This window comes from Ranitomeya imitator, chromosome 1, assembly GCF_032444005.1.
Source record: "Ranitomeya imitator isolate aRanImi1 chromosome 1, aRanImi1.pri, whole genome shotgun sequence".
NCBI lineage: Eukaryota > Metazoa > Chordata > Amphibia > Anura > Dendrobatidae > Ranitomeya > Ranitomeya imitator.
In genome coordinates, this window is record NC_091282.1 from 659,606,370 (window position 1) to 659,634,192 (window position 27,823).

The following is a 27,823-nucleotide window of genomic DNA, read 5'->3' on the forward strand; positions in this document are numbered from 1 at the left end:
GATAGGGGACCATCACCTCCGCCCAGTGCTCTGCAGGTAGTTTCTCACGCTTCGCCACCCGCTCAAAAAGTCAAAAAATGCCTCCACATCACACCGAGGTCATTTTCTGCATGGCTCATGTTACCGCTTTCCAAACATAAAGAAAAACTCATTTTTTCATTACATTTGAATATGTATTATTGTGGCAGCGCGGATTAAATCCACAATCTATCCTGCACAACGTCTCTGAGAAGGTCGCGTGGGCGGCCCATGGATGTGCAGCAGCCGATACGCACATGCTTTTGCTCTACACCATCAGGTGAGCAGCTCCCTATTAAAAAGCTGTATTTAATCTGAGGATAAGACCCTATATGCACTTTTTGTCTCCCTAATTTACTAGTGCTTTCCAAACATATAAGTCATCACCTGGACTGGGGGAAAGCGTCTGCCGGCTTCCCACAAACGGCATCTGTCAGGAGTTCCATCTGACTTGTAATCACTTCCTGTTGCTGCTGCTGTTGGAGTTGCTACACTAACAGTTTATTTGTTTCCTGTTGCGCCTGCTGCTAATGTTACTGTTGCTGGACCTGGACCAGGTGCTTGATAAGCTCCTCCATGATGTCTGTCATTGGTTCCTGGCTTATTGCCGCTTTTCCTAGGGCATGCGGTTTGTGCACAGCCACTATGTGTTCCTAGAAAGCTGCCCACATTCGAAACACCACCTTTGGTAGATCAGCTCATTCAGCTGTACATGGAAGTAGACATGGGAAAACTGTCTCTTTAGGATCTTTACTAGTTTATTATATATTTTTTGTTATTATTATTTATTATACCGCCATTTACTCCATGGAGCTTTACATGTGAAAAGGGGTATACATAATAAAAAACAGTCGGGGCCGCGGTACTGCGCAGTTCGGGATGCAGTTCATGTTACTCTTCAGCCATCAGGGGAAGCTGCGGCTCCAGAAGTGGTACGTGCCCCTATCTGACAAGGAGAAGAAGATTACAAGGGAGTTGGTCCAGACTGTATTGGCCAGAAAACCGAAAATGTGCAGCTTCCTGGAATGGAGAGACCTGAAGATTGCCTACAAAAGGTACGCCAGCCTTTACTTCTGCTGCGCCATTGAGGACCAAGACAATGAACTTATCACCCTGGAAATAATTCACCGTTACGTGGAGCTTTTGGACAAGTATTTTGGCAGTGTATGTGAACTTGATATTATCTTTAGTTTTGAGAAAGCGTACCGTATATACTCGAGTATAAGCCGACCCCTCTCCCCCCCCCCCCTAATTTTGCCACAAAAAACTGGGAAAACTTAATGACTTGAGAATAAGCCTAGGGTGGAAAATGCAGCAGCTACTGGTAAATTTCAAAAATAAAAATAGATACCAATAAAAGTAAAATTAATTGAGGCATCAGTAGGTTAAATGTTTTTGAATATCCATATTGAATCAGGAGCCCCATATAATGCTCCATACAGTATATGATGGGCCCATTAAAATACGCCCCATATAATGCTGCACAAATGTTGATTATGACCCCATAAGATGCTCCATACAGACATTTGCCCCATATAATGCTGCACAAATGCTGATTATGGCCCCATAAGATGCTCCATACAGATTATTGCCCCATATAATACTGCACATGGCCCCATACAGATGCCCCATACAGATATTTGCCCCCATATCATGCTGCACATGGCCACATAAGATGCTCCATACAGATATTTGCCCCGTATAATGCTCCACAAATGTTGATTATGACCCCATAAGATGCTCCATACAGATATTTGCCCCCATATAATGCTGCACATGGCCCCATACAGATATTTGCCCCCATATCATGCTGCACATGGCCACATAAGATGCTCCATACAGATATTTGCCCCCATATAATGCTGCACATGGCCCCATACAGATGCCTCATACAGATATTTTCCCCCATATCATGCACATGGCCACATAAGATGCTCCATACAGACATTTGCCCCCATATAATGCACATAGCCACATAAGATGCTCCATACAGATATTTTCCCCGTATAATGCTCCCCAAATGTTGATTATGACCCCATAAGATGCCCCATACAGATATTTGCCCCATATAATGCTGCACATGGCCCCATACAGATATTTTCCCCATATAATGCTGCACATGGCCCCATACAGATATTTGCCCCCATATCATGCTGCACATGCCCACATAAGATGCCCCATACAGATATTTGCCACTTATAATGCTGCACATGGCCACATAAGATGCCCCATACAGATATTTGCCCCATATCATGCTGCACATGGCCACATAAGATGCCCCATACAGATATTTGCCCCCATATAATGCTGCACATGGCCACATAAGATGCTCCATACAGATATTTGCCCCATATGCTGTTGCTGCGATTACAAAAATAAAAAAATTACATACTCACCTCTCCGGCCCCCGGCACTTGCTATACTCACCTTTCCCGTTCCACCGCTGACCGCCGCTGTGTCTTCCCATCCTCTGCGCCGACGTTCAGTGTTATGATCCGGTGACCTTGAAGCAGCATGAAAACTTTCACTGGAGTAGGTGGTAACTATACTGACCGCAAATCCTGATCTTAACACCGCAACTAGAAGTAGGCGTGGGGTGTACCTAACAAGCCCTAGACACCTCGTCACAGCCGGAGGACTAAATACCCCTAAAGATGGAAATACGAATACTTTCTTGCCCCAGAGCAGAACCCCAAAGGATAGGCAGCCCCCCACAAATATTGGCTGTGAGTAGGAGAGGAAAGACACACAGTCAGAAAACAGGGTTTAGCACAAGAGGCCACTCTAGCTAAAATAGGAAAGGATAGGACAGAGTTCTGTGCGGCCAGTATTAAAACCCTTCCAAAAATATCTACAGCAGATTATACAAAAATTCCTCCATCTAACTAAAGACGTGGAACGTATATCTGCAACTCCAGAGACTACTAAACTCAGAGCAGGAATACTATCAAAACAAGCACACAGCTTGTGTGCCATAGAAAAAGAAACAGACACTTATCTTTGCTGAATTGGCAGCTAAGCAGGAGAGCCAGACAGAGATCCAATACCTCCCAAGAAACATTGACAACTGGCAAGGACTAATGAGTCCTGCAAACTTAAATACTCCAGTCAGAACTGCAATCAGCAGATACACCTGTCCAGGACTGCAGCCCAGAGACAACTGCATTACCACCTACAACCACCGGAGGGAGCCCAAAAGCAGTATTTACAACAGTTCAGGAAGAGGGCGGCGTGCACTAATCACGTCACCACGCCCTTTGACCTGAGCGTCACTGCGGAAGACACAGCGGCGCCGACAGTGGAACGAGGAGCAGTTGAATATTGCGCACTGCCCCCGTCATACTTACCTGCTCCTGGCGCCGTCCCTGCACGTCTGTTCCCCGGCGCCGCATTTTCTTCCTGTAGTGAGCGGTCACCGTTACCGCTCATTACAGTAATGAATATGCAGCTCCACCCCTATGGGAGGTGGAGCCGCAAATTCATTAATGAGCGGTACCATGTGACCTCTCACTACAGGAAGAAGCTGCAGCGCTGGAAGAAGCAGAGATGTGCAGGGACCACGCCAGGAGTAGGTGAGTATAATTAGACAGCCCCCGCTCCCCCTCCCCTGCCGACCCTTGGGTATGAATCGAGTATAAGCCGAGAGGGGGACTTTCTGCCCAAAAAGTGGGCTGAAAATCTCGGCTTATACTCGAGTATTTACGGATGAGTTTCTCTTGGGAGGAGAAGTCCAAGAGGCGTCGAAGAAAAATGTTCTAAAAGCAATTGAGCAGGCTGACCTGATGCAGGAGGAGGCAGAGACACCACGAAGCATCCTGGAAGAAATCGGACTGACAAAAACCTTGGCTGCTGTCACCTTCATCTTTGTTGTCCCATCAATGTTCACTGCCTTCACCTCAGTGTTAGACCAATAGTGTAAGATGCTGTCTGTCAGTATTACTGTACTGCTATGCTGCTTTAGTTAAGTCTTCAACAAAAACTTCTCCATAGAAAATCTACCAACATAAAAGGGACTCGGACATTGTAAATTGTAGCACGTGTGACCCGTCGTATGAAAACTTTTTTAGTTTTATTTAGAGCACATTTCTATCTTTTCGTACTTATTGGAGGGAATATTTACACACATGACGTATCTGGCTCTGATACTGCCTTTACACCAGAACCATGTGTGTGAATCAGATCCACATGATGGAGCCCAGTTTTTGTTTTTTGACAACCAAATAATAAAAAAACAAGTATAATAATCTTAAACAATATAAGTCATGACTGGTACAGGAGGAGAAAGGACTTTACCTGCAAAGGCTCACAATCTACAATTACAGCTCTGGCAAAAATTAAGAGACCGCTGCAAAATTTTCAGGTTGTCTGATTTTTCGCTATACAGTTAGGGCCAGAAATATTTGGACAGTGACACAATTTTCGCGAGTTGGGCTCTGCATGCCACCACATTGGATTTGAAATGAAACCTCTACAACAGAATTCAAGTGCAGATTGTAAAGTTTAATTTGAAGGGTTGAACAAAAATATCTGATAGAAAATGTAGGAATTGTACACATTTCTTTACAAACACTCCACATTTTAGGAGGTCAAAAGTAATTGGACAAATAAACATAACCCAAACAAAATATTTTTATTTTCAATATTTTGTTGCAAATCCTTTGGAGGCAATCACTGCCTTAAGTCTGGAACCCATGGACATCACCAAACGCTGGGTTTCCTCCTTAATGCTTTGCCAGGCCTTTACAGCCGCAGCCTTCAGGTCTTGCTTGTTTGTGGGTCTTTCCGTCTTAAGTCTGGATTTGAGCAAGTGAAATACATGCTCAATTGGGTTTAGATCTGGAGATTGACTTGGCCATTGCAGAATGTTCCACTTTTTGGCACTCATGAACTCCTGGGTAGCTTTGGATGTATGCTTGGGGTCATTGTCCATCTGTACTATGAAGCGCCGTCCAATCAACTTTGCAGCATTTGGCTGAATCTGGGCTGAAAGTATATCCCGGTACACTTCAGAATTCATCCGGCTACTCTTGTCTGCTCTTATGTCATTAATAAACACAAGTGACCCAGTGCCATTGAAAGCCATGCATGCCCATGCCATCACGTTGCCTCCACCATGTTTTACAGAGGATGTGGTGTGCCTGGGATCATGTGCCGTTCCCTTTCTTCTCCAAACTTTTTTCTTCCCATCATTCTGGTACAGGTTGATCTTTGTCTCATCTGTCCATAGAATACTTTTCCAGAACTGAGCTGGCTTCTTGAGGTGTTTTTCTGCAAATTTAACTCTGGCCTGTCTATTTTTGGTATTGATGAATGGTTTGCATCTAGATGTGAACCCTTTGTATTTACTGTCATGGAGTCTTCTCTTTACTGTTGACTTAGAGACAGATACACCTACTTCACTGAGAGTGTTCTGGACTTCAGTTGATGTTGTGAACGGGTTCTTCTTCACCAAATTAAGTATGCGGCGATCATCCACCACTGTTGTCATCCGTGGACGCCCAGGCCTTTTTGAGTTCCCAAGCTCACCAGTCAATTCCTTTTTTCTCAGAATGTACCCAACTGTTGATTTTGCTACTCCAAGCATGTCTGCTATCTCTCTGATGGATTTTTTCTTTTTTTTCAGCCTCAGGATGTTCTGTTTCACCTCAATTGAGAGTTCCTTTGACCGCATGTTGTCTGCTCACAGCAACAGCTTCCAAATGCAAAACCACACACCTGGAATCCACCCCTGACCTTTTAACTACTTCATTGATTACAGGTTAACGAGGGAGACGACTTCAGAGTTAATTGCAGCCCTTAGAGTCCATTGTCCAATTACTTTTGGTCCCTTGAAAAAGAGGACGCTATGCATTACAGAGCTATTATTCCTAAACCCTTTCTCCGATTTGGATGTGGAAACTATCATATTGCAGCTGGGAGTGTGCACTTTCAGCCCATATTATATATATAATTGTATTTCTGAACATGTTTTTGTAAACAGCTAAAATAACAAAACTTGTGTCACTGTCCAAATATTTCTGGCCCTAACTGTATACCCTATTTTTCGGACTATAAGACGCACCCAGGTTTTAGAGGTGGAAAATAGGGAAAAAAATATTTGAAGCAAAAAAGGTGGTAAAATATTTAATAACATAAACATACTATTATATGTGTTGTTATTATATAAAATAGTATGTTATTATGTTGGAAGCTGCGGGTAGAAGATTGTGCTGCGGGACCAGTGTGATGTCTGTAAAGTACTATATGAAGACGCTGGAGGGTGAGTATAAGAATGGGGGCACAGGGCTTATATTTAAAGCACCACTCCAGCACTGAAAAATAACACTGGAGTGCTGCTTTGATATTCCATTGGGAGAACTATAACTCCCAGCATGTCATGCAGGACCTATGGCATGCTGGGAGTTATAGTTCACCACATAAGTGGCATAGTGCATTATTGTGTGTTGTAGTGACTAACCTTTTGTGGCAGCCAGCCACATTGTGGTGAGGTAAAATGCTGGAGCATCCCATCCCATGACACCACAGAGCGCTCCCTCTTGTTGCCTCTCCACAGCACAGGAGTAAGCTTGCAGATTGTAGTGTGGTGTCTTCAGGACCTGTGATGACATCAGAAGAGGGAGGGCTCTGTGCTGCCATGTGATGCTCCAGCCCCCTTATTCATGACATCACACAGGTCCTTGTGCTGGAGCACTCAGCATCCAGCACAGCCCTAGCAAGCGGGTATGCAGCGATCTTGTCCCCTATGGCCCCTGCTGCTGCAGCCTCCTCCACCAGACACACAGATCTCCCCAGCTGCTGCAGGAATCCAGTGCTGGGGAAACCATGTGTGTCCCTGTGAAGGACTATTCATGTGCTGCTCCTGACTCACCGCTTGGCTGACAGGTGGGCCAGGAAGCAGCTAATGAATATTCACTGCACTTTAATCGGGACCATGTGGTTTCCCAAGCTGATTCCTGAAGCTTGGCAAGGACATTTTTCTGCCTCCCAGTGCAATCCCACTCCCTGCTGCCCCCTCCCCATGTTACATCCCTACCATTAGACGCACCCACACTTTCCTCTCAAATTTGGAGGAAAAATAGTGCATCTTATGGTCAGGAAAAAGTATATTTTTGAGTAAAATGTAAATTGTTCTTTTCTTCTATAAACTTCTCAACATGTCTCCGAAGTTCCAAGCAAAATATTTTCTTTATTTTGTGAAAATGAGAAATGGTCAAAATATGAAAAAAATTTATATAAAAAAATGCATTGCTTGCAGACCTCAAATAATGCAAAAAAAAAAAACAAGTTCATAATCATTTAGAAACAACAATACTAATGTTTTATCTCAGGAAGAGTTAATAAATTAATATTTTGTGGAATAACCATGATTTTTATTCACAGCTTTCATGCGTCTTGGCATGCTTTCCACTAGTCTTTCGCACTGCTTTTCGTGACCTTATGCCACTCCCGGTACAAAAATTTCAGCGGTTCTTCTTTGTTTGATGACTTGTGACTATCCATCATCCTCTTGATTACATTCCAGAGGTTTTCAATGGGGTTCAGGTCTGGAGATTGGGCTGGCCATGACAGGAATTTGATGTGGTAGTCCTTCATCCACACCTTGATTGACCTTGCTGTGTGGTATGGCTCATTGTCCTGCTGGAAAAAAAGTCCTCAGAGTTGGGTAACATTACCTGAGCAGAAGGATAAACTATTTTTCCAGGATAACCTTGTATGCGGCTTGATTCATACGTCATTCGCAAAGATTAACCTGCCCAATTCCAGCCTTCCTGAAGCATCCCCAGATCATCACCAATCCTCCACCAAATTTCACAGTGAGTGCAACTGTGGCTTGTACACCTCTCTAGGTCTCTGTCTAACCATTAGGCGACCAGGTGTTGGGCAAAGCTGAAAATTAGACTCATCAGAGAAGATTACCATACTCCAGTCCTCTATGGTCCAATCCTTATGGTCTTTGTCAATCTTCAGCCTGGCCCTCCTTTGCTTCTCATTGATGAAAGGCTTTTTTCTAGCTTTACATGACTTGATATACAAAAAAGGTTGTACTCTATCGTGCCAAAGCATGTATAATATGAAATACATGAAATATGAATAGCAAAATGGCTTTTGAACATTAGGAAAATATTTGAAATGCGCTGTGCACAGAATTTGATCAAATAGTGTGAGCCCATCAACCATCGTCAAGGTGGTCTCATTAATCTGATGGGTCCCTGACCTCCCTGTCCAAATGTGAACACTTACCGAAGGCCAATGTCTGTATGCCTGGGTGAATGTGGACACCTCTGTCAGCAAAAGCCTATATATGGGTTGGCCGGAACCAAGTGTGATTAGATGTAATTAAAAACCACATGGTGACGGGAGGAGTGCTGTTATGACCTGGTGGTCAGGACAATAATGGACCTGGTGGTTAAGAGCACACGGAATGACCTGATAGTTACTGATAATATAGGACGAGCTCTGAGACGTGGGAACTCTGCTGACCGCTATCCCTAATCCTATCACACACACTAGAAATAGCCGTGGATTGCTCCTAACGCTCCCTATGCAACTCGACACAGCCTAAGGAACTAGCTAGCCCTAAAGATAGAAAAATAAAGCCTACCTTGCCTCAGAGAAATTCCCCAAAGGAAAAGGCAGCCCCCCACATATGACTGTGAGTAAAGATGAAAATTACAAACACAGAGATGAAATAGATTTAGCAAAGTGAGGCCCGACTTACTGAACAGACAGAGGATAGGAAAGGTAGCTATGTGGTCAGCACAAAAAACTACAAAAATTCCACGCAGAGGGCGTAAAAAGACCCTCCGCACCGACTCACGGTGCGGAGGTGCTCCCTCTGCGTCCCAGAGCTTCCAGCAAGCAAGACAACAATCAAAATAGCAAGCTAGACAGAAAAATAGCAAACCAGAGAAAAACAAGCAGGAACTTAGCTTCTGCTGGGAAGACAGGTCACAAGAACGATCCAGGAGTGAACTAGACCAATACTGGAACATTGACAGGTGGCATGGAGCTATGATCTAGGTGGAGTTAAATAGAGCAGCCAGCTAACGAATTAACCTAGTCACCTGTGGAAGGAACCTCAGAAGCCGCAGCCCCACTCACACCCACCAGAGGAAGCCCATGGACAGAACCAGCCGAAGTACCATTCATGACCACAGGAGGGAGCTTGACAACAGAATTCACAACAGAGTGCTCAGTCAGTAAGCTAACATAGAAATGACAAAAAAAAGAATGGCACATCCAAACTAGTGTGAATAGGTGCAAACCAGGAGCAGCTACCTTCATACACAATACACAAAAAAGGTTGCACGCTATCGTGCCAAGGCATGTCTAATATAAAATACATACATCTTTTTTCTGTCATTTACATGACTTGAGCACTGCCTCTAGGAGCCTGTTGCAAATCTTGCTGTGCACTTCACCCCAGCTGCCATTTGCCATTCCTTTTGTAGGTCACTTGATGTCATCCTTTGGTTGCTGAGTGACATTCAAATAAGATGAGTCATCCCAGTCAGTGGAGAGTCGTTTTCGCCTTCTGCCAGTCTGTAACTTTGTTGTCCCCAATGTCTGCTTCTTGACTTTGTTGTAATGGACTACCTTATTAGAAATTTTAAGGATGCAGGCAACATGATGCTCACTGTGTCCCTCTGCTAGTAAAGCCAGAATTGAGCCCTTCTTTTCCTCACTTAAGACTTTTTTTTCTTTTCAATTCCTTTGGCATGGTTAAAAGTTATTTTTTCATTCCTATCCTATCCTTTCATTTTCAGATATTACTTGCACTTGTTTTGCCATCCAGCTTGTCCTATTGCAAGAGGATTGTGAACACCACAGCAGTGTTTTTTATTCTTTCCTTCGTTAAATAAGATTTAGTTCAGATGATCACCTAATCAGAAGTACATTAAGTAGAATGAGGTGTCCTCTGGTTGGAATTCAAATGACACTGGAATGGAATGGCTGTCAGACATGTAGAGAACCTGATTTTTATAAAACTGTGTAGTGGTCTCTTAATTTTTGCCAGAGCTGTCTATATGTAACATAAGCCATAGTGAAGTCAAAATAAACGGCACTTTGGGCAAAAACAGGATAACAAAACAAAGTGATAAAAGAAAGCACAGCCCAATCAGGGTTAGCAAAAAGCACAAACGGGAACACTTCTCTGAAGTTGGCCTCTCCAGTCACACTGAACACCTTAGGTGGCAGACTATTTAAACCCCAGACCTCTCCCTGGGGTGGAGATAAGGTGAGCAACCTTCCACCTACTTTATGGTTGTCCACAAAAACCCAGCCCTTAAAATGACCATTTAACCCCTCACAGCACATAATATGCTGGAGGAAACTTCTGGGTTCAAATCACTGAAGCTAATGGCCTCAGTGAAACATCTCTCCTCCAGCACTTTACCAGTGACTTTGTCACACAACATTGCAGCCCTGTATGCTTGTGACCTAGAAGCTGAAGCTGAGAGGAACCTGCAGCTGTATAAGGTAAACTAATAAGTATATAGTAAAAAATACAGCAGTACAGCAGACCAAGCCTAAGGTGCTGTGAGAGGGCAGTGATGTGTCATTTTAGTTGGTACTTTCACTTTCATTATCCATTCCTTCTATTAATCTTGGCCTCAGCTTTGCTGTATTCAGCCCAATATTTGCACTATATCCGTCTATATTCATCATGAATCATTTATATAAACATTATCGTTAATAAAATTATTATTTATATAGCACCATTGATTCCATGGTGCGGTACATGAGAAGGGGTTACATACAAATTACAAATATCACTTACAGTAAGCAAACTAACAATTACAGACTGATACAGAGGGCGAGGACCCTGGCCTTGAGGGCTTACATTCTACAGGATGGTGGGGAAGGGACAATAGGTTGAGGGTTGCAGGAGCTCTGGTGTTGGTGAGGCGGTAGCTTCAGTAGTGGTGAGGAGGCAGCGGGGTCAGTGCAGGCTGTAGGCTTTCCTGAAGAGGTGGGTTTTCAGGTTCCGTCTGAAGGATCCGAATGTGGTTGATAGTCGGACGTGTTGGGGCAGAGAATTCCAGAGGATGGGGGATATTTGGGAGAAGTCTTGGAGGCGTTTGGGTGAGGAGCGAATAAGTGTGGAGGAGAGAAGGAGGTCTTGGGAGGACCGGAGATTACGTGAGGGAAGATATCGGGAGATTAATTCAGAGATATATGGAGGAGACAGGTTATGGATGGCTTTGTAGGTTAGTATTAGTAATTTGAACTGGATATGCTGAGGGAATGGGAGCCAGAGAAGAGATTTGCAGAGAGGAGAAACTGAGGAGTAGCGAGGTGAGAGATGAATTAGTCGGGCAGCAGAGTTAAGGATGGACTAGAGAGGTGCAAGGGTGTTAGCAGGGAGGCCACAGAAAAGGATGTTGCAGTAGTCAAGGCGGGAGATGATGAGGGCATGCACAAGCATTTTAGTAGATTGACGGTTAAGGAAAGGACGGATTCTGGAAATATTTTTGATTTGGAGGCGGAAAGAGCTTGGATGTGCGGTTTGAAGGACAGGTGCAGAGTCAAGGGTTACTCCAAGGCAGCGGACTTCCGGTATGGGGGAAAGCGTGATGTCCTTAATTGCGATAGATAGGTCAGGTAAGGAAGATCTATGAGATGGAGGAAAGATGATGAGATTATGACAATTATAAAATTATGACAATATTGACATTTGCATCTTCAAATGATTACACTATGCACTTTTCTTACTAATTGATTCACTTTATCATATACTAGCTGAAGAGCCCGGTGTTGCCTGGGCATAATAAATATCTGTGGTTAGTTATAGCACCTCACTTTTATTTTCCCATCACCCCTCTTATTTAGCACCTCACTTCTCTCATTTTCCCCCTCACACCTCTCATTTTCCCCCTCACACCTCTCATTTTCCCCATCACTCCTCTCATTCCCCCCTGACTCCTCTCATTCCCCCCTCACTCCTCTCATTCCCTCCTAAGGGTATGTTTCCATGTGCAGTAAACGCTGCGTGTTTGACGCTGCATAGAGCTGCAGCGTCAAACACGCAGCGTCCAGATGTTACAGCATAGTGGAGGGGATTTAATGAAATCCCGTCTCCACTATGCGTGGTAACATGCACGCGGCGGCCCTGCGACTCCGGACATGCGGCGCATCTTTTAAGATCGCAGCATGTCTGTATACCTTGCGGCGACGCTGCGTCGCCGCAAGGTATAGCACAGGGCCCTATGGTGGGGTGCGATGATCCCGGATGTGTGCTATGAACACATCCGGCATCATCGCGTCCCAGAAAGGGGGCGGAGCTTACCGCAGAGCGGGTTTGCTGCTCCGACGATACCGCCGGCCATCCTGATCGTGGACACGCAGCCTAACACTTGTCATTTCGACCTCACATCTGTCATTTTCTGATCACTCCACTATTTTCCCTCCTCTCATTTTGCACTCACACCTTTTCATTTTCACCTCACACCTCTCATTTTCCCCTCAGTATGTACATGTTTGTCATCTCCCTTATACAATTATATGAAAAAGTTTGGGCACCCCTATTAATCTTAAGCTTAATGTTTTATAAAAAATTGTTTTTTTTTTGCAACAGCTATTTCAGTTTCATATATATAATAACTGTTGGACACAATAATGTTTCTGCCTTGAAATGAGGTTTATTGTACTGACAGAAAATGTACAATCCGCATTCAAACAAAATTTGACAGGTGCATAAGTATGGGCACCCTTATCATTTTCTTGTTTTAAATACTCCTACCTACTTTTTACTGACTTACTAAAGCACTTTTTTTGCTTTTCTAACCTCATTGAGCTTTCAACTTCATAGCCAGGTGTATGCAATCATGAGAAAAGCTACTTAACCCCTTAGCGACTGCCGATACGCCTTTTAACGGCGGCCGCTAAGGGTACTTAAACCACAGCGCCGTTAATTAACGGCGCTGTGGAAAAAGTCCATAGCGCCCCCCAGAGGCCGATTTTCTCCGGGGTCTCGGCTGCCGAGGGTAGCCGAGACCCCAGAGAACATGATTCGGGGGGTTTTTAACCCACCCCGCATTTGCGATCGCCGGTAATTAACCGTTTACCGGCGATCGCAAAAAAAAAAAAAAAAAAAGCGATCTCTTTTTAATTTCTCTGTCCTCCGATGTGATCGCACATCGGAGGACAGAGAAAAGGGGTCCCAGGTGGCCCCCCAATACTCACGTAGCTCCCCCGATGCTCCTTGTGTCTCCCGGTGGGCGCCGCCATCGTCAAAATGGCGGGCGCATGCGCAGTGCGCCCGCCAGCCGGCACCGGGAGAATCTTTGGGGTCTCGGCTGCCGGGGGTAGCCAAGACCCCAAAGAGCATGATTGGGGTCGGTATTACCGACCCCTGTTTTGCGATCGCCGGTAATTAACTGTTTACCGGCGACCGCAAAAAAAAAAAAAAAGTAAAGTGTAATTCTCTGTCCTCTGATGTGATCGCACATCAGAGGACAGAGAAATAAGGGGGATTCGGGGACCCTAGCATACTCACCTAGGTCCCTGGATCCTCTTGCTGCTCCTCCTGGCCGCCGGCAGCAGAACATGGCGGACGCATGCCCAGTGCGCCCGCCATCTGTCTCCATCTGCCGGCCGGCAGGAGAACAGCAGTTGGGGCTAAAATTAGGGGTAGGGGTAGGGCTAGGGTTAGGGCTAGGGTTGGGGCTAAATTTAGGGTTAGGGTTGGGGCTAAATTTAGGGTTGGGGCTAAACTTAGGGTTAGGCTTCTTTCACACTTACGTCGGTACGGGGCCGTCGCAATGCGTCGGCCCGACATACCGACGCATGTTGTGAAAATTGTGCACAACGTGGGCAGCAGCTGTAGTTTTTCAACACATCCGCTGCCCAATCTATGTCCTGGGGAGGAGGGGGCGGAGTTACGGCCACGCATGCACGGTCAGAAATGGCGGATGCGACGTACAAAAAAACGTTTCATTGAACGTTTTTTTGTGCCGACGCTCCGCCAAAACACAACTGATCCAGTGCACGACGGACGCGACGTGTGGCCATCCGTCACGATCCGTCGGCAATACAAGTCTATGGGCAAAAAACGCATCCTGCGGGCACATTTGCAGGATCCGTTTCTTGTCCAAAACGACGGATTGCGACGGAATGCCAAACGACGCAAGTGTGAAAGTAGCCCTAGGGCTAGGGTTAGGGTTGGGGCTAAAGTTAGGGTTAGGGTTGGGGCTAAAGTTAGGGTTGGGGCTAAAGTTAGGGTTAGAGCTGGGATTAGGGTTAGGGTTTGGATTAGGGTTGGTATTAGGGTTAGGGTTGGCATTAGGGTTACGCTTGGGATTAGGGTTAGGTTTGGGATTAGGGTTAAGGTTAGGGTTGTGATTAGGGGTGTATTGGGATTAGGGTTAGGTTTGAGGTTAGGGTTGAGATTAGGATTAGGGGTGTGTTGGATTTAGGGTTTTGATTAGGGTTATGGTTAGGGTTGACATTAGGGTTGTTTTGGGGTAAGGGTTGTGATTATGGTTAGGGTTAGTGATTAGGATTATGGATGAGTTTGGGATTAGGGTTAGGGGTGTTGGGGTTAGGGTTGGAGCTAGAATTGGGGGGTTTCCACTGTTTAGGTACATCAGGGGGTCTCCAAACACGACAGCCAATTTTGCGCTCAAAAAGTCAAATGGTGCTCCCTCCCTTCTGAGCTCTGCCGTGCGCCCAAACAGTGGGTTACCCCCACATATGGGGCATCAGCGTACTCGGGATAAATTGGACAACAACTTCTGGGGTCCAATTTCTCTTGTTACCCTTGTGAAAATAAAAACTTGGGGGCTACAATATCTTTTTTGTGGAAAAAAAAATATTTTTTATTTTCACGACTCTGCATTCTAAACTTCTGTGAAGCACTTGGGCATTCAAAGTTCTCACCACACATCTAGATAAGTTCCTTGGGGGGTCTAGTTTCCAAAATGGGGTCACTTGTGGGGGGTTACTACAGTTTAGGTACATCAGGGGCTCTGCAATCGCAACATAATGCCCACAGACCATTCTATCAAAGTCTGCATTCCAAAAAGGCGCTCCTTCCCTTCCGAGCTCTGCCGTGCGCCCAAACAGTAGTTTACCCCCACATATGGCGCATCAGCGTACTCGGGATAAATTGTACAACAACTATTGCAGTCCAATTTCTCCTGTCACCCTTGTGAAAATAAAAACTTGGGGGCTACAATATCTTTTTTGTGGAAAAAAAAATATTTTTTATTTTCACGACTCTGCATTCTAAACTTCTGTGAAGCACTTGGGCATTCAAAGTTCTCACCACACATCTAGATAAGTTCCTTGGGGGGTCTAGTTTCCAAAATGGGGTCACTTGTGGAGGGTTTCTACTGGTTACGTACATCAGGGGCTCTGCAAACGCAACATAATACCCGCAGACCATTCTATCAAAGTCTGCATTCCAAAACGGCGCTCCTTCCTTCCGAGCTCTGCCGTGCGCCCAAACAGTGGTTTACCCCCACATATGTGGTACCAGCATACTCAGGACAAATTGGACAACAACTTTTGGGGTCCAATTTCTCTTGTTACCCTTGTGAAAATAAAAATTTGGTGGCTAAAAAATCTTTTTTGTGGAAAAAAAAAATATTTTTTATTTTCACGGCTCTGCATTATAAACTTCTGTGAAGCACATGGGGGTTCAAAGTGCTCGCCACACATCTAGATAAGTTCCTTAAGGGGTCTAGTTTCCAAAATGGGGTCACTTGTGGGGGGTTTCCACTGTTTAGGCACATCAGGGGCTCTCCAAACGCGACATGGCGTCCAATCTCAATTCCAGCCAATTCAACATTGAAAAAGTAAAACGGCGCTCCTTCACTTCCAAGCTCTGCGGTGCGCCCTAACAGTGGTTTACCCTCACATATGGGGTATCGACGTATTCAGGAGAAATCGCACAACAACTTTTGTGGTCTAATTTCTCCTGTTACCCTTGTGAAAATAAGAATTTGTGGGCGAAAAGATCATTTTTGTGTAAACAAAAGCGATTTTTTATTTTCACGGCTCTACGTTATAAACTTCTGTGAAGCACTTGGGGGTTCAAAGTGCTCACCACACATCTAGATAAGTTCCTTAAGGGGTCTAGTTTCCAAAATGGTGTCACTTGTGGGGAGTTTCCACTGTTTAGGTACATCAGGGGCTTTCTAAATGTGACATGGTGTCCGATCTCAATTCCAGCCAATTCTGCATTGAAAAAGTCAAACGGCGCTCCTTCACTTCTAAGTTCTGCGGTGCGCCCTAACAGTGGTTTACCCCCACATATGGGGTATTGGCGTATTCAGGAGAAATTGCATAACAAAATTTATGGTTACATTTCTGTTTTTACACTTGTGAAAATAAAAAATGGTTCTGAATTAAGATGTTTGCAAAAAAAAGTTAAATGTTCATTTTTTCCTTCCACATTGTTTCAGTTCCTGTGACGCACGTAAAGGGTTAATAAACTTCTTGAATGTGGTTTTGAGAACCTTGAGGGGTGTAGTTTTTAGAATGGTGTCACACTTCATTATTTTCTATCATATAGACCCCTCAAAATGACTTCAAATGTGATGTGGTCCCTAAAAAAAAATGGTGTTGTAAAAATGAGAAATTGCTGGTCAACTTTTAACCCTTATAACTCCCTAACAAAAAAAAAATTTGTTTCCAAAATTGTGCTGATGTAAAGTAGGCATGTGGGAAATGTTATTTATTAACTATTTTTCATGACATATCTCTCTGATTTAAGGGCATAAAAATACAAAGTTTGAAAATTGCAAAATTTTAAAAATTTTCGCCATATTTCCGTTTTTTTCATAAATAATCGCAAGTAATATCGAAGAAATGTTACCACTAACATGAAGTACAATATGTCACGAAAAAACAATCTCAGAATCAGCGGGATCCGTTGAAGCGTTCCAGAGTTATAACCTCATAAAGTGACAGTAGTCAGAATTGCAAAAATTGGCCTGGTCATTAAGTACCAAATTGGCTCTGTCACTAAGGGGTTAAAGTGGCCACTTGCAATTTGTTCTCCTGTTTAAATCTCCTCTGAAGAGTGGCATCATAGGCTCCTCAAAACAACTGTCTAATGATCTGAAAACAACGATTATTCAACATAGTTGTTCAGGGGAAGGATACAAAAAGCTGTCTCAGAGATTTAACCTGTCAATTTCCACTGTGAGGAACATAGTAAGGAAATGGAAGAACACAGGCACAGTTCTTGTTAAGGCCAGAAGTGGCAGGCCAAGAAAAACATCAGAAAGGCAGAGAAGAAGAATGGTGAGATCAGTCAAGGACAATCTTCAGACCACCTCCAGAGAGCTGCAGCATCAACTTGCTGCAGATGGTGTCACTGTGCATCGGTCAACTATACAACGCTCTTTGCAGAAGGAGAAGCTGTATGGGAGAGTGATGTGAAAGAAGCCGTTTCTGCAAGCACGCCACAAACAGAGTCGGCTGAGGTATGCAAAAGCACATTTGGAGAAGCCAATTTCTTTTTGGAAGAAGGTCCTGTGGACTGATGAAACCAAGATTGAGTTGTTTGGTCATACAAAAAGGCGTTATCCATGGCGGCCAAAAAACACAGCATTCCAAGAAAAACACTTGCTACCCACAGTAAAATTTGGTGGAGGTTCCATCATGCTTTGGGGCTGTGTGGCCAATGCCGGCATCGGGAATCTTGTTAAAGTTGAGGGACGCATGGATTCCTCTCAGTATCAGCAGATTCTTGACAATAATCTTCATGAATCGGTGACAAAGTTGAAGTTACGCAGGGGATGGATCTTTCAGCAAGACAATGATCCAAAACACTGCTCCAAATCTACTCAGGCATTCATGCAGAGGAACAATTACACTGTTCTGGAATGGCCATGCCAGTCCCCAGACCTGAATTACATTGAACATCTGTGGGATCATTTGAAGAGGGCTGTCCATGCTCGGCGACCATCAAACTTAACTGAACTGGAATTGTTTTGTAAAGAGGAATGGTCAAAAATACCTTCATTCAGGATCTAGGAACTCATTAAAAGCTACAGGAAGCGACTAGAGGCTGTTATTTTTGCGAAAGGAGGATCTACTAAATATTAACCCCTTTCTGCCATTAGACGTACTATTGCGTCCATGTGGGGTGGGCTTTACTTCCCAAGGACGCAATAGTACGTCATGTGCGATCGGCAGCGCTCACGGGGGAGCGCCGCCGATCGCGGCCGGGTGTCAGCTGCCTATCGCAGCTGACATCCGGCACTATGTGCCAGGAGCGGTCAAAGACCGCCCCCGGCACATTAACCCCTGGCACACCGCGATCAAAGATGATCGCGATGTGCCGGCGGTGCAGGGAAGCACCGCGCAGTGAGGGGGCTCCCTGCGGGCTTCCCTGAGCCCCCCGCAGCAACGCGATGTGATCCCTCCCTGCTCGAGCCACGGATCCAAGATGGCCGCGGATCCGGGTCCTGCAGGGAGGGAGGTGGCTTCACAGAGCCTGCTCAGAGCAGGCACTGTGAAGCAGCCTGCCCTCCTATCAGATCGGTGATCTGACAGAGTGCTGTGCAAACTGTCAGATCACCGATCTGTGATGTCCCCCCCTGGGACAAAGTAAAAAAGTTAAAAAAAATTTTTTCAAATGTGTAAAAAAAAAATTAAAAAAAATATTCCAAAATAATGAAAAAAAAAAATATTATTCCCATAAATACATTTCTTTATCTAAATAAAAAAAACAAAACAATAAAAGTACACATATTTAGTATCGCCGCGTCCGTAACGGCCCGACCTATAAAACTGGCCCACTAGTTAACCCCTTCAGTAAACACCGTAAGAAAAAAAAAAAAAAACGAGGCAAAAAACAACGCTTTATTATCATACCGCCAAACAAAAAGTGGAATAACACGCGATCAAAGAGATGGATATAAATAACCATGGTACCACTGAAAGCGTCATCTTGTCCCGCAAAAAACGAGCCGCCATTCAGCATCATCAGCAAAAAAAAAAAAGTTATAGTCCTGAGAATAAAGCGATGCAAAAATAATTATTTTTTCCGTAAAATAGTTTTTATCGTATAAAAGCGCCAAAACATAAAAAAAATGATATAAATGAGGTGTCGCTGTAATCGTACTGACCCGAAGAATAAAACTGCTTTATCAATTTTACCAAACACGGAACGGTATAAACGCCTCCCCCAAAATAAATTCATGAATAGCTGTTTTTTGGTCATTCTTCCTCACAAAAATCGGAATAAAAAGCGATCAAAAAATGTCACGTGCCTGAAAATGTTACCAATAAAATCGTAAACTCGTCCCGCAAAAAACAAGACCTCACATGACTCTGTGGACCAAAATATGGAAAAATTATAGCTCTCAAAATGTGGTAACGCAAAAAATATTTTTTGCAATAAAAAGCGTCTTTCAGTGTGTGACGGCTGCCAATCATAAAAATCCGCTAAAAAACCCGCTATAAAAGTAAATTAAAAAAAATGTATTTATTTCCATTTTCCCATTAGGGTTAGGGCTAGGGCTAGGGTTAGGGCTAGGGTTAGGGCTAGGGTTAGGGCTAGGGTTAGGGCTAGGGCTAGGGTTAGGGCTAGGGTTAGCATTAGGGTTAGGGCTAGGATTAGGGTTAGGGCTAGGGTTAGGGCTAGGGTTAGGGCTAAGGTTAGGGCTAGGGTTGGGGTTGGGGCTACAGTTAGGGTTGGGGCTAAAGTTAGGGTTAGGGTTTAGATTACATTTACAGTTGGGAATAGGGTTGGGATTAGGGTTAGGGGTGTGTCTGGGTTAGAGGTGTGGTTAGGGTTACCATTGGGATTAGGGTTAGGGGTGTGTTTGGATTAGGGTTTCAGTTATAATTGGGGGGTTTCCACTGTTTAGGCACATCAGGGGGATCTCCAAACGCGACATGGCGACCGATCTCAATTCCATCCAATTCTGCATTGAAAAAGTAAAACAGTGCTCCTTCCCTTCCGGGCTCTCCCGTGTGCCCAAACAGGAGTTTACCCCAACATATGGGGTATCAGCGTACTCAGGACAAATTGGGCAACAACTTTTGGGGTCCAATTTCTCCTGTTACCCTTGGGAAAATACAAAACTGGGGGTTAAAAAATAATTTTTGTGGGAAAAAAAGAGATTTTTTATTTTCACAGCTCTGCGTTATAAACTGTAGTGAAACACTTGGGGGCTCAAAGTTCTCACAACACATCTAGATAAGTTCGTGGGGGGGGGTCTAGTTTCCAATATGGGGTCACTTGTGGGGGTTTCTACTGTTTAGGTATATTAGGGGCTCTGCAAACGCAATGTGACGCCTGCAGACCATTCCATCTAAGTCTGCATTCCAAATGGCGCTCCTTCCCTTCCGAGCCCTCCCATGCGCCCAAACGCTGGTTCCCCCCCACATATGGGGTATCAACGCACTTAGGACAAATTGGACAACAACTTTTGGGGTCCAATTTCTCCTTTTACCCTCGAGAAAATACAAAACTGGGGGCTAAAAAATAATTTTGAGGGGAAATTTTTTTTTTTTTTTTTCACGGCTCTGCGTTATAAACTGTAGTGAAATACTTGGGGGCTCAAAGTTCTCACAACACATCTAGATAAGTTCCTTGGGGGGTCTAGTTTCCAATATGGGGTCACTTGTGGGGGTTTCTATTGTTTAGGTACATTAGGGGCTCTGCAAACACAATGTGACGCCTGCAGACCATTCCATCTAAGTCTGTATTCCAAATGGCGCTCCTTCCCTTCCGAGCCCTCCCATGCGCCCAAACGCTGGTTCTCCCCCACATATAGGGTATCAGCGCACTCAGGACAAATAGCACAACAACTTTTGGGGTCCAATTTCTCCTGTTACCCTCAGGAAAATACAAAACTGGGGGCTAAAAAATTATTTTTGTGGGAAAAAATTTTTGTTTTATTTTTACGGCTCTGCATTATAAACTTCTGTGAAGCTCTTATTGGGTCAAAGTGCTCACCACACATCTAGATAAGTTCCTTAGGGGGTCTACTTTTCAAAATGGTGTCACTTGTGGGGGGTTTCAATGTTTAGGTACATCAGTGGCTCTCTCAACGCAACATGGCGTCCCATCTCAATTCCTGTCAATTTTGCATTGAAAGGTCAAACGGCGCTCCTTCCCTTCCGAGCTCTCCCATGCGCCCAAACAATGGTTTACCCCCACATATGGGGTATCAGAGTACTCTGGACAAATTGTGCCACAACGTTTGTGGTCCAATTTCTTCTCTTACCATTGGGAAAATAAAAAATTGGGGGTGAAAAGATAATTTTTGTGAAAAAAAATGATTTTTTATTTTTACTGTTCTGCATTATAAACTTCTGTGAAGCACTTGGTGGGTCAAAGTGCTCACCACACCTCTAGATAAGTTCATTAGGGGGTCTACTTTCCAAAATGGTGTCACTTGTGGGGGGGTTTCAATGTTTAGGCACATCAGTGGCTCTCCAAACGCAACATGGCGTCCCATCTCAATTCCAGTCAATTTTGCATTGAAAAGTCAAATGGCGCTCCTTCCCTTCCGAGCTCTGCCATGCGCCCAAACTGTGGTTAACCCCCACATATGGGGTATCAGCGTACTCAGGACAAATTGTACAACAACGTTTGGGGTCCATTTTCTCCTGTAACCCTTGGTAAAATAAAACAAATTGGAGCTGCAGTAAATTTTTTGTGAAAAAAAGTTAAATGTTAATTTTTATTTAAACATTCCAAAAATTCCTGTGAAGCACCTGAAGGGTTAATAGCAGTTTTTAGAATGGTGTCACACTTGGGTATTTTCTATCATATAGACCCCTCAAAATGACTTCAAATGTGATGTGGTCCCTAAAATAAAATGGTGTTGTAAAAATGAGAAATTGCTGGTCAACTTTTAACCCTTATAACTCCCTAACAAAAAAAAATTTTGGTTCCAAAATTGTGCTGATGTAAAGTAGACATGTGGGAAATGTTACTTATTACCGTATATACTCGAGTATAAGCCGACCCGAGTATAAGCCGACCCCCCTAATTTTGCCACAAAAAACTGGGAAAACTTATTGACTCGAGTATAAGCCTAGGGTGGAAATGCAGCATTTACCGGTGAATTTCAAAAATAAAAATAGATCATTATTTCCCCATAGCTGTGCCATATAGTGCTCTGCACCGTTCATATTTCCCCATAGGTGTGAACCATATAGTGCTCTGCACCGTTCATTGTGCCCCCTAGCTGTGCCATATACGGTGCTCTGCACCGTTCATTGTGCCCCATAGATGTGCCATATACGGTGCTCTGCACCGTTCACTGTGCCCCATAGCTGTGCTGTGCCATATACGGTGCTCTGCACCGTTCACTGTGCCCCATAGCTGTGCCATATACGGTGCTCTGCACCGTTCACTGTGCCCCATAGCTGTGCTGTGCCATATACGGTGCTCTGCACCGTTCACTGTGCCCCATAGCTGTGCTGTGCCATATACGGTGCTCTGCACCGTTCACTGTGCCCCATACATAGCTGTGCTGTGCCATATACGGTGCTCTGCACCGTTCACTGTGCCCCATAGCTGTGCTGTGCCATATACGGTGCTCTGCACCGTTCACTGTGCCCCATAGCTGTGCTGTGCCATATACGGTGCTCTGCACCGTTCACTGTGCCCCATAGCTGTGCTGTGCCATATACGGTGCTCTGCACCGTTCACTGTGCCCCATAGCTGTGCTGTGCCATATACGGTGCTCTGCACCGTTCACTGTGCCCCATAGCTGTGCTGTGCCATATACGGTGCTCTGCACCGTTCACTGTGCCCCATAGCTGTGCTGTGCCATATACGGTGCTCTGCACAGTTCACTGTGCCCCATAGCTGTGCTGTGCCATATACGGTGCTCTGCACCGTTCACTGTGCCCCATAGATGTTCCACATAAATTTGTGCCGCCGCTGCCGCAATAAAGAAAAAAAACAACACATACTCACCTCCCTTGATTGCAGCTCCCGGCGTCTCGTTCCGGCGCCTCCATCTTCCCGGCGTCTCTGCTCTGACTGATCAGGCAGAGGGCGCCGCGCACACTATATGCGTCATCGCGCCCTCTGACCTGAACAGTCAGAGAGCAGAGACGCCGGGAAGATGGAGGCGCCGGCCGGGAAGATGGATCGGCGCCCGGCGGCTGGAACGAGGACAGGTGAATATGCTATACTCACCTAGTCCTGGCGATCCTCGCGCTGTCCCCTCCTGTCTTCGGTGCCGCAGCTTCTTTCTCTATCAGCGGTCACCGGCACCGCTGATTAGAGAAATGAATAAGCGGCTCCGCCCCTATGGGAGGTGGAGCCGCTTATTCATTTCTGTAATGAGCGGTCCCACGTGACCGCTGAAGAGAGGAAGAAACTGCAGCACAGAACACCGTGGGACGGCAGCGACAGCGTGAGGATCGCTGGGACTAGGTAAGTATACCTCAGCGCCCTCACCCCCTCACCCGCCGACCCCACCGCTACCGTGACTCGAGTATAAGCCGAGGGGGGCACTTTCAGCCCAAAAATTTGGGCTGAAAATCTCAGCTTATACTCGAGTATATACGGTAAGTATTTTGTGTGACATATCTCTGTGATTTAATTGCATAAAAATTCAAAGTTGGAAAATTGCGAAATTTTCAAAATTTTCGCCAAATTTCCATTTTTTTCACAAATAAACGCAGGTAATATCAAAGAAATTTTTACCACTATCATGAAGTACAATATGTCACGAGAAAACAATGTCAGAATCACCGGGATCCGTTGAAGCGTTCCAGAGTTGTAACCTCATAAAGGGACAGTGGTCAGAATTGTAAAAATTGGCCCGGTCCATAACGTGCAAACCACCCTTGGGGGTAAAGGGGTTAATGTCACTTTTCTGGTGGGGTGCCCATACTTATGCACCTGTCAAATTTTGTTTGAATGCAGATTGCACATTTTCTGTTAGTACAATAAACCTCATTTCAAGGCAGACACATTACTGTGTCCAACAGTTATTAGATATATGAAACTGAAATAGCTGTTGCAAAAAAAAACAATTTTTATAAAACATTAAGCTTAAGATTAATAGGGGTGCCCAAACTTTTTCATATAACTGTATATAGTATACACCTGTATGTCATCTCCTGTATATAGTATATACCTGTATGTCATCTCCCCTGTATATAGTATATACCTGTATGTCATCTCCCCTGTAAATAGTATATACCTGCTGTATGTCATCTCCTTTATATTGCATATACCTATGTGTCATCTCCTCCTGAGTATAGTATATACCAGTATGTCACCTCCTGTATATAGTATATACCTGTATGTCATCCCCCCTGTATATAGTATATACGTGTGTCATCTCCTGTATATAGTATATACTTGTATGTCATCTCCTCCTGTATATAGTATATACCTGTATGTCATCTTCCCTGTATATAGTACAGGGTGGAGCGCGGTAATTTGCTTTTTTGCACTGCATGCTGTGGCGGCACTGTCGGTCGAAGAGAGGGGAGAGTGGGTGTGGCTTACAGTGGCTGATGGGAGATTTGTATTCCTCTGCCTTTCAGTTGCCATCATGCAGTGGACACGTGAGGAGAGGTCATTTTGTGTTGAAGCGTATTTTTCAAATGCCCACTCGATCATTGCAGTGCAGCGTGCTTTTCGTTTACAATTCGCTGTTCCTCCACGCGGACGTGTTCCTGGACGGCAATCAATTGTAAATTGGGTGAATGCATTCAGAACAGCAGGGAATGTGTCATGTGTACGAAGGGGACCTGAGAGAAGGATTACAACACCACAAAACATCGAGAGAGTTAGAGCAGCAGTACTGCAATCTCCGAAACGCTCTGCTCGGAAGCAATCATTTGCTCTTGGCATTTCAAGACGTTCTCTCCACCGGATTCTTCATGATGAACTGAATTTTCACCCGTATAAAATGTGCGTGGTCCAACATTTGTCAGCATGGGACTATTTGACACGGCGGACCTCTTGTGAAGACATGTTAGCAACGATACCCCGTGACGCAATTGTGTTTTTTTCTGATGAGGCACATTTTCACCTCATTTTCACTGTGTGGTGCGCCATATCACGAGTAGGCATCATTTGTCCTTACTTTTTTCAGGATAATGGTCGTGCCATAACTGTGAACTCCGAACGGTACTTGTCTATGATACAGGATTATTTTCAGCCGGCTCTTGAGGCAATGGAACTAGAGGATACATGGTTCCAACAGGATGGTGCCACTGCCCACACAGCGAGGGTTACCATGAATTGTTTGAGGCAAATGTTTCCTGGACGGCTTATCTCTTTGAGGGGAGATGTGAACTGGCCAGCACGCTCACCAGATTTAGCCCCATGCGATTTTTTTCCTTTGGGGTTACCTGAAGTCTAAGGTGTATATCAACCGTCCCAACACCTTGGAAGACCTAAGGAACAATATTGAAGCTGAAATTGGCAGAATACCAGTGGACATGCTTGTTAGAGTTCATGAAAACTTCAGAAAACGTATGCAGCAGTGTGTGGATAGCGAAGGTCGATATTTGCCAGATACACTATTTAAAACCATGTAATTTAAAAATTCCATTACTGTTCAGTATAATTAAAATATAAAATGAATTTTTCTAATGATCATAATTTTTTTATTTCATTCCCAAATCAGCAAATTACCGCGCTCCACCCTGTATATATTTGTGTGTCCTCTCCTCCTGTATTAGACCGCGTTCACACGTTATTTGGTCAGTATTTTTACCTCAGTATTTGTAAGCTAAATTGGCAGCCTGATAAATCCCCAGCCAACAGGAAGCCCTCCCCCTGGTAGTATATATTAGCTCACACATACACATAATAGACAGGTCATGTGACTGACAGCTGCCGTATTTCCTATATGGTACATTTGTTGTTCTTCTAGTTTGTCTGCTTATTAATCAGATTTTTATTTTTGAAAGATAATACCAGACTTGTGTGTGTGTTTTTAGGGCGAATTTCATGTGTCAAGTTGTGTGTGCTGAGTTGCGTGTGGCGACATGCATGTAGCGACTTTTTGTGTAACACTTTGCACAAGAAAGTGGAAGAAAGCGGCACTCACCCAGGTTGCGAAGTGAATATCTTTAATCTGTCTTTATTCCATGTACAGACTTTTCATAAGTCGAGTTGCATGTGACGGGTTAGTGTAGCAAATTGTGTGCAGCAAGTTGTGTGCAGCAAGTTTTGCGCATGGCGAGTTTTATGTGTGGTGCGTTTAGAGTATGTGCAAGTTTTGTGTGAGGCGAGTTTTCCATGAGGTGAGTTTTGCACGTGTAGCGAGTTTTGCGTGAGCCTAGTTTTGCATGTGGCTAATTTTGCACATGGCGAGTTTTGAGTGGCGACTTTTGTTTCGACTTTTATGTGCTGTGGTTGGTGTATGTGTGGTGAAATGTGTGCTGAGGGTGGTATATATGTGTTCAAGCATGTGGTAGTGTGTGGCGCATTTTGTGTGTGTTTTCATATCCCCGTGTGTGGTGAGTATCCCATGTCGGGGCCCCACCTTAGCAACTGTACGGTATATGCTCTTTGGCGCCATCGCTTTCATTCTTTAAGTCCCCCTTGTTCACATCTGGCAGCTGGCAATTTGCCTCCCACACTATTCCTTTCACTTTTTCCCCATTATATAGATAGGGGCAAAATTGTTTGGTGAATTGGAACGCGCGGGGTAAAATTTTGCCTCACATCATAGCCTGTGATGCTCTCGGGGTCCTGTGCAGATGCCAATCCTGGACATACACACCACACACACACATACACATTTGGCTTTATATATTAGATTTGAAAATCATTAGTGTACAGCAGCCTTTGTAAATGTGTTTGGTTTTTTTTGTCATTGGTGTTTCATTTCCTTACAATTTACTTGATTGTAAGGAGTTAAGGAAATTTAATTGATTTTTTTTCTACTATATACTGGTGCTTCTCACAAATTTAAAATATCAAAAAGTTAATTTATTTCAGTTCTTCAATACAAAAAGTGAAACTGATATATTATATAGTCATTACAGAGTGATCTATTTCAAGTGATTATTTCTGTTAATGTTGGTGATTATGGGGCTTATGGTCAATGAAAACCCAAAAATCATTATCTCAGTAAATTAGAATAGTTTATAACACCAACTTAAAAAATGATTTTAAAATCTGAAATGTTGGCCTACTGAAATATATGTTCAGTAAATGCACTCAATATTTGGTCGGGGCTCCTTTTGCATCAACTACTGCATCAATTAGGTGTGGCATGGAGGCGATCAGCCTGTGGCACTGCTGAGGTGTTATGGAAGCCCAGGTTGCTCGTCTGCATTGTTGGGTCTGGTGTCTCACCTTCCTCTTGACAGAGAATCTATGGGGTTAAGGTCAGGCGAGTTTGCTGCCAATCAAGCACAGTGATACTGTTGTTTTTAAACCAGGTATTGGTACTTATGGCAAAGTGGACAGGTGCTAATTCCTGATGGAGAATGAAATTTCCATCTCCAAAAAGCTTGTCGGCAGAGGGAAGCATGAAGTGCTCTTAAACTTCCTGGTAGATGGCTGTGCTGACTTTGGTCTTGATAAAACACAGTGGACCTACACCAGCAGATGACATGACTCCTGAAACCATCACTGATTGTGGAAACTTCACACTAGACCTCAAGCAGCTTGGATTGTGGCCGCTCCAATCTTCCTCCAGACTCTGGGACTTTGATTTTCAAATGAAATGCAAAATTTACGCTCATCTGTAAACAACACCTTGGACCACTGAGCAACAGCCCAGTTCTTTTTTTCCTTGGCCCAGGTAAGATGCTTCTGGCGTTGTCTATTGGTCATGAGTGGCTTGACACAAGGAATGTGACACTTGTAGCCCATGTTCTGAATACCTCTGTG

General features: G+C 44.3%; 1 protein-coding gene and 1 pseudogene across 3 annotated transcripts in view; both read left to right on the forward strand.

Moving 5' to 3' along the window:
* The window catches only part of PCP4L1 (Purkinje cell protein 4 like 1), a 107,698-nt gene that overhangs the window by 55,713 nt on the left and 24,162 nt on the right, over positions 1-27,823 (forward strand). The gene's annotated exons all lie outside the window — the stretch shown is intronic.
* LOC138657529 (AP-1 complex subunit sigma-2 pseudogene) lies at positions 875-3,932 on the forward strand (annotated as a pseudogene).